This window comes from Pecten maximus, chromosome 17 (assembly GCF_902652985.1).
Source record: "Pecten maximus chromosome 17, xPecMax1.1, whole genome shotgun sequence".
Taxonomy (NCBI): domain Eukaryota; kingdom Metazoa; phylum Mollusca; class Bivalvia; order Pectinida; family Pectinidae; genus Pecten; species Pecten maximus.
This window is the reverse complement of record NC_047031.1, coordinates 11,973,434-11,985,425: the sequence shown is the minus strand read 5'-3', so window position 1 is coordinate 11,985,425 and position 11,992 is coordinate 11,973,434.

The following is an 11,992-nucleotide window of genomic DNA, read 5'->3' as shown; positions in this document are numbered from 1 at the left end:
GGTAAATCCAATACCTCACTTTAGTAAATACTGCGAATAACCCTCCTGGAACCTCACCGATATTGGGGGCACCTGAGTATGTAGTGTGTCGCGTGTCCAGCTAGTCACTTGAAGCTGCGACCACAATAAAGACCACATCAAACTTACCAGGCTGTCTCCATTATAATTTACAGGTGAGCAATTGTTTTTATTTTTATTAAGTTGTATTTTTGTATTTTGATTTTGTAAACTGACTTTATTCATATTCATGTGTATGAGATTATTGTTTATTAGTATTATAGACTTTTCATGCTCACAATGCATTTTTACCCACTTACTTTAAGTCACACGTAAGATAAAGAATTTGTAATTTTCCCACTTGTAATCTGTTCGACCTTCAGATTTTTTTTTAACTACGGTAGAGTTCTGTTAAGTTTTGATAGGTAGAATTTTATTTAATACCCTACAAAATAATCATATTTTGGACAAAAACATTATATTTTTCTGTAACAAAGGTCTTACACCTTTGAGAAACTATGTTTGGAAAGGATTGTAAAGATTCAAGCTAAATAGATCATTAACTAAAGCTTTAACAATTTATTTACATTAAATTTATTATTATCAAAGATTTCGGTATTGTTACCGCACTTGTTCGCACCAAATTAATCAAATTACTAGAATAGAGTTGCGTCCCCTGATGAATTCATAACATCCGCCAAACGACGGCAAACACATGTTTGTATGATTTTAAATAACAGCTACATCATCACGATCTCAAGATGCAAATCCATCTGTCTAGAATTACTCAATCTAGAGTAAGTAAATTTTTGATTCTATGCATCTAATTATTACAATGTTACTAAAATTATACTCATAAATAACTGATAATGTATTTTTCCAAAACCATGCTTTTAGAATAGTGCGTGAAAACATTCTTATCACTTTATATGACTGAGAATTATTTATCTTGTACTTTGAAATAACTGCTAATGTGTCATGCTCATTGTAAATGTAAAGTAGACATATTGGTTCAAATAATTGATAAAACAGATGTTTATTTGTCCTTTTATAAGTCAGCAATTGTAATCACCCCTCTAGGAACTTTCATTAACCTTTTTTTTTATAAACCGGAAGTTCACTTCAAAACCGGAAGTTGCCGATGTGAACAAAAAGTGGGCGTTTCCCATGTAAACAAATACACGTGTTATCTTCCTTTTTTCTTTGTAGCTGGTCTAGATTGAAAATGTTTTCAATGTCTTATTTTTATCTTGAACCAGAACAGCACTATATCAAATTCATGTAATAAGCCTTCCTACCTCATTCAGATTGAATTTATTTGTTATATTTTTATGTTGTCATGCTCGGTTAATTGTTAAAATGTTTCTTTGGTAAAGTCTTTATGCATAGAAAAACTTAACACATTATGTCATGTTTATGCTGTGTCCTCGCTGCACGAGTTGTTCCTAAGTCATCGACCCCTCACTGCCAAGCAAGAGTAGCTCTACTTAGTTAATTCTCCCCAGTTTTAACTTAGCTAATTTTCCCCAAATTAGTTTGTTATTTTTCTACATTAGGATTTTCATTGTATGATAATTAAATCCAATGTGTGGTTTAATTCGCGATTGATATTGTATATCAATAACAAGAGTTTCCTATGTAGCATAATTTTATTTGTTTCTACATTAGATTTTTCTTGTATTGTAATTAAATCCATTGTGTGGTTTAATTCGCGATTGATATTGTATATCAATAACAAGAATTTATATGTAATATTGTTTGTATGTTATGACTTGAAGCTGCGACCACAATAAAGACCACATCAAACTTACCAGGCTGTCTCCATTATAATTTACAGGTTACCCAAACACAACAACCGACACAAAACCACGTCATAAATTGATGAAGAGTCCTCAAGGTCCTCGATGACAGGAAAAGGCAAGGTAACTGTACCAGTAAACTACAACACCAAGACTCGTGCAGCAGCCAAGGAACAAGCCAACAGACCACCACCACCTCCACCACCAACAACACAACAGCCTGGACAACAGCCACTGGAACAACAACCACAGCAACCAGAACAACCACAGCAACCTGAACAACATATCATATATACTCGTATCAAAGTTTCAGGCAAACTTCATCAGCCAGATTCAAGGGGTTAAAGAAGAAGTGTCACTCATTACATCGAAACAGAACAAGCCTCACACAAAACTACAGACCTCCTACCAACCTCCTCAGCAACAGCAACAGTTTCATCAACAGCCCCAAATGTTTCAACAATATTACAAGCAGCCATTCCAGACTCAGCAGCCAGACTCAGCAGCCATTCCACACTCAGCAGCCATTCCACACTCAGCAGCCATTCCAGACCCAGCAACCATTCCAGACTCAGCAACCATTCCAGACCTAGCAACCATTCCAGACTCAGTAACCATTCCAGACTGACAGCAGCCATTCAAGACTCAGCAGCCAGATTCAGCAACCATTCCAGACCCAGCAGCCTTTCCAGCCTCCACCAACCTTCCAGCCACCACCTCATCAACAGAACAGAAGACCATGCCAGGGATGTGGTAAGTCATGCCAAGGGCGCTATTTATGTCCAGCTTACAATACACAATGTTCTTTTTGTAAACTTTGGCATCATAATTCTGATGCATGCCGGCGAAAAAAATTTAACCAACCTCCCACTACAAACACATACCCATCTAACTCTTCTTCTGCCCCAGCACAATACCCAAATAGACATTAGGGGTACGTGCCTATCCCTGGCAGCAAGGATAGGCACAACCAGACTAGCATGACTCAACAAGTCACAGGACCCATCTTTAACACCACCCTCTCTAAACCCCAAACACCCACTCATTCTCCCGAACCAAACTTACCAAACCCAGTAGAGATAGTTAATCTTGTCACTCCTGTTGATAAAAACACAGTTAGTGTAGAGTTGTACGAATCACCAGTAAAAACGCTGGTTGATACTGGAGCTACAATCTCCTGTGTCACATTATCTTTATTGACTATATTAAAGGTAGACACATGTACACAGATTAAACAGTGTTCTGCTGTAACCGCAGTGGTTGCAGGAGGCGAGTCCCATCGCAGTCTAGGTAAGGTAACCATCCCTGTCAAAATTGGTGAGTGTATTTTCACGGCTGACTTCCATGTTTTTGAAAACTTCCACATTCCATTGATTTTAGGCTTAGACTTTTTGAATGCACATGAGGCAGTTATTGACATTAAAAACAAAACTTTATTTTTGAAAGAACTTGACACAAACAAAATTCTGTCTATCCACACAGAAGTATCTTTGGCTAGGACATCTGCTCGCAACATTCTACCCCCACTGTCAGTCAACAATATTACAGTCAGAGTACCAGACCTACCACCAAAATCACACATACTTTTCGAACCACTACCTCTATTACCATCTTTAGGTCTTGTCGGTGCCAAATGTGTCTCAATCATTCAGCCAGACCAAACATGTGTTGTCCAAGTCATGAATCCGTCAGAAAAACAAGTTGTTCTCTTTTCTGGCAAAGTAATAGGTTCAGTATCGGTAGTTGATCAAAACACTGTCATGTCTCTTGACACACCCTTACATACAAAACCTACATCCTCACAGTCCTCAAGTACACAAACATCTGCTCACATTACCTTTGACTTGGACAACTCAGATCTTTCAGGAAACCAAAAACAGCTCCTTCAAGCATTTCTTAAACAAAACAGAAATGTGTTTGCCACTGATCTTTCTGAGTTAGGCCATACATCTCAGCAAACACATAGAATTGAAACCGGTGATGCTCTTCCCCTCAGGCAACGATTTTATCGTCAAAACCCTGAGGTCAAGGCTGAAACTGAAAAACAGGTAAAAGAAATGCTTGAAAATGACATTATAACAGAATCCACATCAATGTGGCAGAGCCCAGTTGTTATGGTGAAAAAGAAAAATGGTCAGTTACGTTTTGCTGTAGATTACAGAAAACTTAACGCTGTTACCAAACAATGTACCTTCCCACTTCCCCGTCTCGAAGATGTATTTGACTCCATTGGAGAATCGAAAGCACAATACTTTTCGACACTTGACCTTGCCTCTGGTTTCTGGCAAATCCCCATGGACCCAGAAACTGCTCACAAATCAGCATTTGTGACCCCAGCTGGAGTTTATCAGTGGAAAAGAATGCCGTTTGGACTTGTAAATGCCCCGGCAAGTTTCCAATCTCTTATGTGTAAAGTTTTGAATGGTTTGAATTGGAAAACCTGTCTGGTATACGTTGATGATATTCTTGTTTTCTCACGTACATTTGAGACTCATCTGAAAAACTTACAAGAGATCTTTGATAGGCTTAGGCAGGCACAGTTAACACTCAAACCTAGCAAGTGTTCATTTGCCCAACACAAGGTACATTACCTAGGTCATGTGATCTCTAAAGATGGAGTTCAAGTTGATACATCTAAAACAGACGCTGTTGATTCATATCCTGTCCCAAAAACTCAAAAACAGGTAAGATCTTTCTTAGGCCTCTGCAATTACTATAGAAAGTTTGTCAGAAACTATAGTAAAATAGCATCACCATTAAACAAACTCCTCCAAAAAGATGTGAAGTTTGAATGGTCACAACCCTGTCAAAAGTCATTTGACCAACTCAAACAAGCTTTGACATCCCCACCAGTGCTTGCATACCCAGATCACTCCAAACCATTCATTTTGACAACAGACGCATCAGGTGAAGCCATTGGGTATGTATTGGGTCAGTTAGACTCAAACAATTTTGAACGTGTTATTGCCTATGGTGGTCGCTCCCTTAATCAACACGAACGTAAGTACTCCATTTCAGAAAGAGAAGGTCTTGCCATTGTTGAAGGTATAAAAACATACCACGTGTACCTAGCGTCAAAGCGTTTTAAAGTATATACTGATCACAGTGCTCTAAAATGGATGAAAGATATAAAGCCAGAGTCTACCGGTAGGTTAGCTAGATGGTCAGTACTCTTACAAGGCTACGATTTTGAGATCTTGTACAAAGCAGGTAAGACAAATGACGTGGCAGATGCTCTGTCCAGACGGCCATACTCCCCAGTTCAAGATACCAATACAAAAGATGAACTAGAAGAAGTAGTCCCCCATCCAGAAGTCTTGTCTGTAGGTCTAGAATTAGAGTCCTCACTTCAACAGGTCACTTTCCTATACAGTGTTCAGACCCCAAGTGCACCTGTCACAGAAATCTCAGAGTCTGTTACTCCTGAACCAGTTGGTAAACTTCAGTCCGAATGTCCAGACTTCAGGGATATCTACAAATACTTGACTACAGGAGAGCTACCAGCATCAAAACAACAAGCTGTCAGAATATTATCTTTGTCCAGTCAGTATGATATACTAGATGATACTCTATATCACTTGTACATACCCAACCCAACCAAACCATACCTACAAACTTCGAAGATGCAATACGCATAAAGAGATAAAATCTCTAATACATGCAAACCGACTAAAGCTGTATACAAACCCAGACAACCGGCCTAGTCTAAATCCACCAACATGCCCACCTAACATTGCCAATGTACCTCTAGGCAATCAAAACAATCCTCCTCAACCAAACCAACCCAACCAACCAAACCAACCCCATCCCAACCAACCCAAACCCAACCAACCCCAACCCAACCAACCAAACCAACCCCATCCCAACCAACCCCAACCCAACCAACCAAACCAACCCCATCCCAACCAACCCCAACCCAACCAACCAAACCAACCCCATCCCAACCAACCTCAACCCAACCAACCCCAACCCAACCAACCAAACCAACCCCATCCCAACCAACCCCAACCCAACCAACCAAACCAACCAAACCCAACTGCTGATAACACAGCCCAACCAAACCAACCAAACCCAACTGCTGATAACACAGCCCAACCAAACCAACCCCAACCCAACCAACCCAACCCTACTAAACCAATTCAACCAAATCAAACCAATCCTTCTCCTCCGGATGACCAGCAGTCGTATCCAATTGAAAGACTTCTTAAGTATAAGTTTCGCAATGGAGTTAAAGAATTCCGTGTAAAATGGCTGGGTCATTCTGTCCGAACCTGGGAGCCAGTAGAAAACCTACCTCCAGCAATGGTTCGTGAATTTCATATCACTAAAACGCAAACAGGGAAAGCTCGTAAAAAGGGTAAACAGTCTAAACTGACATGTTTCTCACGGCAATAAACATTCGCAGGGAACGTTAATTCTTAGATATCTTTTACCGGTATTTCTTTTCTCTATTTTCTCCTACTTTTTCTCTCCATGCATACTGAATGATAAGATTTAAATAGATATAATTCTGTTTATTTAGTGCTTTGAGGTGATTGCAACATCTCATAACGGCATACAGTTGCTAATATTATCCTATCTGTCTACTTCCTATTGGGTATCTTTGGACTTCCTCCTATGTGGAGCTTCCTTGCTGTGATGACCCTCCTGATCCTCCCCTTTGCGGCCTGTGATAATGACCCCGGACTAGTTCAAAGATTGAACTATGGAATTGTATTCAACCCCACAGCAAAATTACATCTTGGTCAAGAATATTGGTCGCACACATTTGAAATACCACTCCCGTCTAGGATATACCTCCCAGGAGATCTCCAGTGTAGAAATCAACAATGTGAACCAGCAAACGTGGTATTGAAAACATTGGAAGCTCTAAGAATGCAATGTATGGCTAGCATTAATTCCACAGTCACCAAAATCCATCGCCTCATCCCTCATTCTTACTTTCCAAATACAGTTAAATTTGGTTCTAGGAGATCCAAACGAGGTTTTTTTGACTTCATCGGTGATATCTCGAAATCATTGTTTGGAACAGCGACATCAAGCGATGTTGACAACTTAAAACAACACATGAAAACATTGAACAATAACAATATCAAACTAGCCAAAGCCATGACCCAGGAAGCTCATCAGTTAACATCATTTGTAACTACAGTCAATGAACGGTTTGACAATGTCATCAAGGCAGTATGTAATAATCATGACGAATCTGTGACATTAGCTCAACAATTTTCTAGTGCCATGGATGGAATGCAACATGAATATATATTGCTTGAAAATAGGATGTTAAAGCAAATTAACTCAAGTGCAGTTTTAGAAAAACATCTACAACATGTTCAATTAGCAATTCATGATTTTGCTAAAGGCAAGTTATCTCCCTTTATTTTGTCACCTCACACAATTAGATCTACACTCAAACAAGTCCAGAACATACTATCCACAAAATATCCAGGAACACACATTATCCATTTTGATCCTTTACATTATTATTCATTTGCAGAATTTTTGTATGCTAGGCACAGTTCTAACTTGTACATCATGTTGAAGGTTCCTATATCATCTTTTGTCCAACCTTTATCACTATACAAGGTATATTCCTATCCAGTGCCCATCAATACCACATCCACTCATGCCACACAATTATTAGACACTCCAGATTATTTTGTACATACCAGTGATAATCAACATTTTTCAGTTCTTTCACATACCCAACTTAGCCAGTGTAGAGGACAAGATATTATGTACTGTCCTTTTCATGTAGCTTTAAATTCTGTAGCATCTGGTTCATGTTACTCCTCAATTTTTTATAATCAAAAGTCTCAAGTAAAATCTTTTTGCGATTTTCGTTTTGTACCAAATGCACTGAAACCTGGCATTATTGAACTTTCACCATCGAATTTAATGTTGTACCGAACCAAAATGTTAGCACTAGACTGCCCGTCTAGCCAGAAAATGATAAAAGGTTGCAATTTTTGTGTATTGCGTGTACCATCGAGATGTTCAGTCACTTCAGATACTTTGTATCTTCCATCAAGGCTTGGTCAAGGTCAAAATGACACTGGAGACATTTCAATTTTACATCCAGTCAATTTAGCATTGATTCAACATTTTTTCGACCCCGAAAATCACGCCTCCATATTTGGAGACACTAGTTATGGAAAGGCTGTACATATTAAAATCCCAAATATTGAGATTTATAATCACTCATTCTCTCAAACTCTAGCAAATGACAAGCAGTACCATCTAAGTCTTAAACATATTGCTAAGAAAACAAAACAAGGAGAAAAGGTATTTCAAACATTATCAGAATCTATGATAGATGGTCAGCTAGAATTTACCTCTGGCAATTGGCTAGACACTAGCGGAATAATGGCTTTAGTTGCCACAGCTTCGGCATGGTTAGCAATTGGATTATTTATTTGGTTATTAAGAAAGTTCCGACACCTTTCAACAACTGTTTTATTAGCACAAACATCCTCTGCACTAACCATCCCACCAAATGTACCAAGTTTCCACTACAAGGCACTGCCTGACTTAACAACCTTACCCACAATCACTGACCATGTCTACAACTCCTTGCAGACTCCTTGGCCTTATGTTACCTTATCCTTATTAACAACAGCATTCATCCTGTTCTCCACTTACATGTTCTGGAGAAAATTAAAATCTGCTCACAAAACCTCTATTTTCCTAGAACTTACCACTGGTCATGATTGTATGCTGATACAAGTGGCTTCCCTCCCATTATGTCCCAATAACTGGACAATCATTCCACCCACTAATGTTACTAGTATCTCACTCAGAGGTCGAGTCTTAAGGTCTCTTCATATTGAGTGGGATCACTTTTCTATAGTAAATAATCACACTAAACAAACAATTTACCCTAACAATACCATTAATATTTCCCCCTTCCAAAGCTGGCGCATCACAAAAATACTCAGGCACCCATATGCTGCCTATTTTGTATTAACCCATCAAGGGTATTTCCAAGTTTTGCACTAAGTTTGCATATTGTATGGACATGAATTACCCAGGCATGACTTACTTCGCCATATTGTTTATATATATTGTTTGAGCACATTACTTTTTCATTTCTTCCATATGTGATGTTTGTAAGAGTTGGACATTATATGAACCACTGTATCTTACAATTCAAGTAATTTTTCATCTCATAACTTTAATTTGTCTATATAAAGGCAAATAAGATGTGATCTTTCCATTATGTCATTCAAATACTTCTTTTTTTCAACCACCGGCCGGAATTGTTTAAAATGTATACAATATGTATATGTGTATATAGCAAATATCACTAAATTTGTCAACCATTGTTTTTATATGTACCCAATTGTCTATAACATTTGTTTGATGTGAATTATCTCCCTTTATATTGTTGTACAAATACCTACCACTACTTTTAATCTTTGAGGACAAAGATTTTTCCCAACCAGGAGGGATATATCATACTGATATTTTACGTTTTTTTGTAACTTACATCAAAAAGTATATAAACTTGTTTATTACTTTGAAACTGAAATCTTTTACTTTTTAAAACATTTTTGTACACAGTTTGGACACAACTATTCCCAAATTTAACAACTCTGTACTTAGACACGTTAATTGAGCTATAAAGCGGCTTGTCAAACAAGATTTACGTTCACAACATTTTTTGGTTATTTGTCCACTTTCCCCACTCTGTTAGATTCTCATAATCCCTTTTGTGTTGTCACTTAAGAAATCTGGTCCTGTCCTAAACATATTTTCTACCCTTTGTTACCAAATTATCGGCGTGTCAGAGTCAATTAAGGCTCAGGTAGTGTTACGTAATCTTTCGGCCAGATTGGTGTTTTTCTCTCAGTTCTTTGTCCGAACCCACGCTAAGATTCGACCAATCAGCAATAAGGTCCGACTGGACATACATTTTTTTATGAGGCCTCTCAAAGGTAAATCCAATACCTCACTTTAGTAAATACTGCGAATAACCCTCCTGGAACCTCACCGATATTGGGGGCACCTGAGTATGTAGTGTGTCGCGTGTCCAGCTAGTCACTTGAAGCTGCGACCACAATAAAGACCACATCAAACTTACCAGGCTGTCTCCATTATAATTTACAGGTGAGCAATTGTTTTTATTTTTATTATGTTGTATTTTTGTATTTTGATTTTGTAAACTGACTTTATTCATATTCATGTGTATGAGATTATTGTTTATTAGTATTATAGACTTTTCATGCTCACAATGCATTTTTACCCACTTACTTTAAGTCACACGTAAGATAAAGAATTTGTAATTTTCCCACTTGTAATCTGTTCGACCTTCAGATTTTTTTTTAACTACGGTAGAGTTCTGTTAAGTTTTGATAGGTAGAATTTTATTTAATACCCTACAAAATAATCATATTTTGGACAAAAACATTATATTTTTCTGTAACAAAGGTCTTACACCTTTGAGAAACTATGTTTGGAAAGGATTGTAAAGATTCAAGCTAAATAGATCATTAACTAAAGCTTTAACAATTTATTTACATTAAATTTATTATTATCAAAGATTTCGGTATTGTTACCGCACTTGTTCGCACCAAATTAATCAAATTACTAGAATAGAGTTGCGTCCCCTGATGAATTCATAACATCCGCCAAACGACGGCAAACACATGTTTGTATGATTTTAAATAACAGCTACATCATCACGATCTCAAGATGCAAATCCATCTGTCTAGAATTACTCAATCTAGAGTAAGTAAATTTTTGATTCTATGCATCTAATTATTACAATGTTACTAAAATTATACTCATAAATAACTGATAATGTATTTTTCCAAAACCATGCTTTTAGAATAGTGCGTGAAAACATTCTTATCACTTTATATGACTGAGAATTATTTATCTTGTACTTTGAAATAACTGCTAATGTGTCATGCTCATTGTAAATGTAAAGTAGACATATTGGTTCAAATAATTGATAAAACAGATGTTTATTTGTCCTTTTATAAGTCAGCAATTGTAATCACCCCTCTAGGAACTTTCATTAACCTTTTTTTTTATAAACCGGAAGTTCACTTCAAAACCGGAAGTTGCCGATGTGAACAAAAAGTGGGCGTTTCCCATGTAAACAAATACACGTGTTATCTTCCTTTTTTCTTTGTAGCTGGTCTAGATTGAAAATGTTTTCAATGTCTTATTTTTATCTTGAACCAGAACAGCACTATATCAAATTCATGTAATAAGCCTTCCTACCTCATTCAGATTGAATTTATTTGTTATATTTTTATGTTGTCATGCTCGGTTAATTGTTAAAATGTTTCTTTGGTAAAGTCTTTATGCATAGAAAAACTTAACACATTATGTCATGTTTATGCTGTGTCCTCGCTGCACGAGTTGTTCCTAAGTCATCGACCCCTCACTGCCAAGCAAGAGTAGCTCTACTTAGTTAATTCTCCCCAGTTTTAACTTAGCTAATTTTCCCCAAATTAGTTTGTTATTTTTCTACATTAGGATTTTCATTGTATGATAATTAAATCCAATGTGTGGTTTAATTCGCGATTGATATTGTATATCAATAACAAGAGTTTCCTATGTAGCATAATTTTATTTGTTTCTACATTAGATTTTTCTTGTATTGTAATTAAATCCATTGTGTGGTTTAATTCGCGATTGATATTGTATATCAATAACAAGAATTTATATGTAATATTGTTTGTATGTTATGACTTGAAGCTGCGACCACAATAAAGACCACATCAAACTTACCAGGCTGTCTCCATTATAATTTACAGGTTACCCAAACACAACAACCGACACAAAACCACGTCATACTTTCCTGACCTTTCTCAACCTCCCCATGAGACTGAGTGTTCTAACTATTATTACAAATATGCTATGGTAAACGCGACCGATTGCCCCTCTTCATTTATCCAATGACGCCTCGGTTTTTCTTTGATCTTTTATTGTCGATATATTGCATACTATGTGATATTTCAAATATCACATATGTGATATCTGAAATATCACATGGCATTTCTGATTGGTCCATGCCTCAGTCTTGAGGCGGGGCCAATTTCAAATGTATGCGTGACAAATGAACAAAGACAGGAAATGCATTTCAAACAAAATTTAATGAAATACGAGTGCGTTTAGAAATTTTCCGTCTTCTTTCTTCACCTTATATGCACGTACAGCCCTGCTGCGATGTACCGTTCTGT